The 5,799-nt window shown below is 35.5% G+C and overlaps 1 non-coding gene across 1 annotated transcript; it reads left to right on the top strand.

Annotated features, from left to right (window-relative positions):
• Positions 1-4,970: 4,970 nt before the first annotated feature.
• Positions 4,971-5,105, top strand: LOC121103310. Its single transcript, XR_005835464.1, has one exon. It is a non-coding gene; the product is annotated as a small nucleolar RNA SNORA1 (small nucleolar RNA).
• The last annotated feature ends 694 nt before the right edge of the window (positions 5,106-5,799 follow it).

Here is a 5,799-nt window from a genome sequence, read left to right as displayed (position 1 = left end):
CAAGACCCCGAACTGGACTCAGGGTCCCTTGGCTGTGTGGAGTCCCTAGGGATGGCTTTGGGAACCACTCCAGATCACAGAGAGAAGAGTGGAACCAATCCAGTGGGACACACTAGGCACTAATGATAACCAGCAAGTACAATGTGTTGATGCCCAACGGGGCATATGAGGTTAGCAAAGCATTAGTGCTTTAGGAGATCATTTCCCAAATAGTGCAGTAGATGATCCAGAGGACCCTGATGCAAAAACCAAAGTCTAAATAACAGCTACTAGAAATGAGGTAGATGAGTTGTTTTGGCTTCAATGTATTCATCGATAAGTTGGAATAATTATATCTTCTGTGCCAATACCAAAGTGTTGCCATAAAGATGAAATAAACCAATGAATTTGGAAATTTTTATATTATTTTTTATCAAATTAACAATAATAATAATAATATGATTACTTAGTAAAGAAGAGTAATTAAACTAGAGAAGGAAGGAGGGGATTCTGTTTAATACCATAACTCATTCATTACATAATGGATATTTATGTTTGTGTCCCTACTCTAAGGTTATTCTAGAAATAGCTGTCTCTGGGCTCCTGGGCTGCATCTCAATGAGCAGGGGTACTTAGAAGTAGGAGTATGATGTGTTACCTCCACACATAACCAATAACATTTGCAAGAAATATATTCAAGGATTTTGTTTTCCTCTAATAACAAGTAGGGGATCTTTGACTCTGCTATAAGTCTGTGGGAAGATAAAAGGAGAAATAAAATCCTTCTGATGAGCAATACTAAAAAACAAAAAGAAAATAGTGCTGTGTAGGAAGAGAAAAGGAGACATTAATAGTGAATTTACCCAGTTTTGTTTGGCTTAATAACGAATGTCCAAACATCAAATCAAAGTAGTATTTTTAAAATCCAACTTCACTTTATACTCTGAAAATAATTAATAGTCCAACAGAGAGACATTTACAAATTGCATGGATTATTTAAAAAGCACAATATTTCCTGTTGGCTCTCCTATTAAAAAACAAGGGCATTTTTAAATCTTCAGGCAAACAAAAGGGAAAGAGTGGTAGATAATATTATACGGGAACAAATTATAAAACAAAAACAGGGGCGCCTGGGTGGCACAGCGGTTAAGCGTCTGCCTTCCGCTCAGGGCGTGATCCTGGCGTTATGGGATCGAGCCCCACATCAGGCTCCTCCACTATGAGCCTGCTTCTTCCTCTCCCACTCCACCTGCTTGTGTTCCCTCTCTCGCTGGCTGTCTCTATCTCTGTCAAATAAATAAATAAAATCTTAAAAAAAAAAAAAAACATTAAACTCAGTTATTAAAGGAAATTTCTACCAACCAAAGCTCTCAAAGTGATCTAACTTCCCCTTGGTTATTATAAAAATTATGTAGCCTACCTTTGTCTGACATTCCATCAACTTAATAAAAATATGTCTTTTGCAAGTGCCATTAGTTTTCATAGAAGAAAATCCTGAAGAAGCACATAACAGCATTTCGTTGCCTGAATTCGGATTATAGGGTCTTTACACTTCAGGAAAAGCCTAGATCACATGGAATTCCCTCTGTTAACAAGGTAATAGCAAAGGACATGCATGAAATAGTCTTATTAATCCCATCTGGCCTTTTCTCACTGTTCCTACACGTAAAATATTCAAATCTGCCTTGTTTTACAATTAAGTCTTGACTTGGCATCTTCTGGCTCATACCCTCAACCTACTAGTCTCTTACCACAATAACACTTAAAAAGAAAAAAAGACCACAGTTTACCAGTTTTAGTTGGTGTGATTTTCTATTTAGTAGGAGTCTGTATGTAAAGGAACAAAGAGTCTGAATTTAAATAATTATACCATTTATTATTCTCATGAACTTGGGAATTTTTTAAAAACCTCTGGCATTCATTTCCACATCTGTAAAGTTGCCATAAGAGTTAGTAATAGTGTATCCATACGCAATATCTGGCATATATTGGGTATAAAACAAATAGCACTGTTATAATTTATCGCATTTCTGCAATTAAGTTAAACACTCATAATTTGGAACTACTAGGTAAATCTAGGTAAAATTATGAAATCTTAAAACTTTCTGCTATAAACACATTAAAATTTTTTCACATGAATTATCTCAGTTGTTTCTCCCCCTAAAAAACTGTAAGGTAGACAGGACAGATATTATTTCATTTTAAGGATGAGGAAATGGGTTCAATGAGTTGTTCAAATAGCTACTATATAGTAGATCAAGGAGGCAAATTCATACCTTATGGCACTGACCACTCCCCTCTATGTTATTGAAAATAGTAGCAACTGGAGGGTTTTATGGTCTTCTCTCTTAAAATCTTCCTCATTTCAGTTGATGTCAACTTTATCCTTCCATGTAGCTAAGACCAAAAACCTTGGACTCATTCTCTAGAACCCTCTAACATACTATCATATTTCACATTTACTCAATCAAGATTTAAAAAAATTTATCTTCAAAATACATCCACGTTTCTTCTAATTCTCACCACCACCACCAATGGTCATCTGTCTTTTGAATTTCTCCCAAATTTCTACTCTTACAACTCAGCATTCCCAACCATGGTCCCTTCTCAACACAGCAGCCAGAGTTACTCTTTAATAATACAAGTAAGATCATGTGACTGTTCTCTCAAAATCTTCTAATGACTCAGTTTTGCTTAGTAAACATCAACATCTTTGCAATGGTCTAGAAGGCGGTCTATTACCTGACCCCAGTTAATGCCTTCTTTTCCCTCTCATTTTCTTTGCTCTATTCCCATAACAACTAATCTTTCCCTGAGGGCCCAAGTGAGACCCTCTGGAATTCTCTTTCCTCAAGTATTTTCACAGTCAATTTCTTCACCTTCTTCAAAGACCATGTCTTTTCTAAAATGTCACCTTCTCAATGAGGTTTATCCCTGGCTTCCCAGTTCAAAATTAGAACTGATCCCTCAGGAAGTTCTGATTCCTTTACCTTGATCTATTTATTTTTATTTCCATGGTATTTTTCTCCTTCTGACACACTATATAACTTATTAGGTGTATTAGCTACAGTCTGAATCCCCTGACAAAATTTAGTCCCCACAAGGGTAAAGACAAGTGCCTAGCAGGTAGCCAAGTGTTGCCTAAATGAATACTGCCTTCTGATTGCCATCTCACTTTTAGAACAAAAACCCAAACACCTCCTCCCAAACACACGCACACATACACTCTCACCACAAACATACAGGTGGATACTTCTGACAGAACTAGTGTTCCTGGGCATTACACCAGTGTTTCTCAAAATGTTGTTCATGTATCAAAATCTTCTTAAAATCAAATTACAAAGGATATTGATTGAAAGAATAAATTCCTAGCTCCACTTCCAGAAATGCTAACTTAGAATTTTTCAGGGTGAGTTTTATGAATATGACCTCTTTGCACACTGGAGCTTAAGACCACTGGCTAGCCCTGCTTCTCTTCCCCTTCTGTTTTCCTCCATCTCAGCGATAGTCTTTCTTGCAAAAATCTGTAAAACCAGGCATCCCCTAAAGCACCAGTAATTGAAACATCTACCAAAGAAATCTTCTCCCACCTTCTGTATTCCACTCTGAAAAACGAAAAGCATTGATATGGGTCAGGGTCAAGGTGCTAACATCAAAAAGTTTTAGTTCATGACAGAACTAAAATAATGTGGCAGCCATATCACATGTCCATTTTGAAGTAATCTTTTTACATTTCTTTTGTTTTCTATGCTGCTTGCTGGGAGTAATTTTCTCTTATGCAACTAACAGTCATCTGTCCTCCTCCATGTCTCCTTATCACCACTACCACCTCAAGAAGACCTACAAGGGATCCATAGGCTGGCTATGCTCTAGATCATGGAAAGAAGCCTATTTTTTCCCTTAGTTCTGATTCTCTTTGCCTCATCTCCTCCTGTACTGGTGAGACAGGATGAAAAGATTGGGAGCTTGGCCTAGATCAAAGGAACTAAGAATTATTTAATGTCCTAGACCTGAAGCATATATGTGATCTAATCTAGCTTCTTCTCCATAGTAGGTGTGTCAAATAGGAAAGGGGTCTTTAACTCAGACCAATAGAAGAGTTTTGGAGTGTCCAAGAACTCCATAAAGTTGATTCACGAAATGTATTTTTTGTATTCCTTATTTTTATGGTAACAGGGTACAACAGCTTTCCTCAAACTCTCGAAAATATTCTGAAAATCAAAAAGATTAAAAGCCACTTCCATTAAGATTCAGGTTTCATTATAACAATGTCCTTATAGAAGATCCTATTTGTATAAACAAAGAAGCATATTCTTTGTTCATATTTTCCTTACAAAAGTATTCTTGGTAAATATCCTTAATTCTGCTCATTGCCAACATCCCTCACCACTCCAAGATAATATACTTGCATTTTGACTTCTCAGTTTTGAGATTCAATTGTAAGAAATGAACAAGCAGAGAATTCCAATGTCTTTGGACAGCCCACTTTGAGCAGGGCTTTGGCTTCAAGCCCAGAATCTATCACCAAATCCTCAAACTCTATCAATCCTAGAATTTGTTTTTGAAAAGTTACTTGGTAATGAGAAAACATGAGACATTCTTCATAAAATCAAAATTTAACTTAAGCACGTAAATTCATTCTTAAATTTCTAAAAGTAAATTTAAAATAAACTTTAAAAAAGTAAATTAAAATTAAATTTAATCTGAATATTTTACTTTCTATTTGTTTTCTACTGGAACATTAGATCTTTAAGTAATCTGGGGCTTACATTAGGAGTAAAATAATTTCATTTCAGCAGGAATTTGCATTTAACTTCATTTTGTTCTTTTTAAAATTTAAAATGAAATATAATTTTCATCTTATTGAAACTTCTAGAATAAATTCAAGAATAAATTATCATTTCTCTTTTTTTTTGTTTCATTCGTCAGCAAATGTTTTTCAAGCTCCTTTATTGTTCAAGATATGGTGTGGGTTATGAAGAAACATTCAAAGCCTCATTCTAGATGGAAATGACTACTGTCATTCATGGTCTCCAGAAATTGTTAATGTGGCTACACTGAGACACAGGTTATGCTTCCATCACAGCAAGTTTGTTGGGGTGGTGACCATGAGACCTGTAACATTTTCTGCTAGGTTCATGGAGTAGAGTGGAAAAAGACTTTTCAATATTAGGAACAACTAAGGAATAATAATTTTAGATCTTTTGCCAAAATAGCAATCAATATACTGCCTACAATTTGACTTCTAGGGCCCTAACGTAAAGAAATTGGATACCAAAGGTTACAGGTGAGGAATTTCTGAAGTATGTCCATATTCAAGTGGAGGTCAAAGAAGCCCAACTGAAAGAAATCTGGACTGACAGTGACAACTGGGGATTGAATACAAGTTCTTTTTAAAAGGGCTGTTTTGAAGATTATGATTCTGACTTTGGAGGAACTACAGTGATTGACAGTGGAAGGAATCGCATGTAAAGTTCCTTAAATAAAAATTTATTGACTTAAAATTTTAAAAAAAGAAACATTAAAAAATGTAAAGATGTATACAATCTCAGTCTTGCCTTCCAGATGCCAATAATCTTAAAAGACTTTTGAAATGCATACAGCAATACTCACAAAGCAAAGCATTAAAGGTGTGATATAGACAGCAAGTTGAATATAAGCTCGTTCACTGAGAGGTCTCTTTGTGTTGGGATGTGCTAATGGAACGCACCACCAAAAAAGAAATGTTACCTGATCAAAATCATAGTGTTCAACATCTAATTTATCATTCAGCATTGACCAGTCATTTTAAAAATGTGGATAAATTTGATAATATACTTT

Source organism: Ursus maritimus, unplaced genomic scaffold, assembly GCF_017311325.1.
Source record: "Ursus maritimus isolate PB19 unplaced genomic scaffold, ASM1731132v1 scaffold_18, whole genome shotgun sequence".
Lineage (NCBI taxonomy): Eukaryota > Metazoa > Chordata > Mammalia > Carnivora > Ursidae > Ursus > Ursus maritimus.
This window is presented reverse-complemented; position numbering and strand designations above follow the sequence as displayed.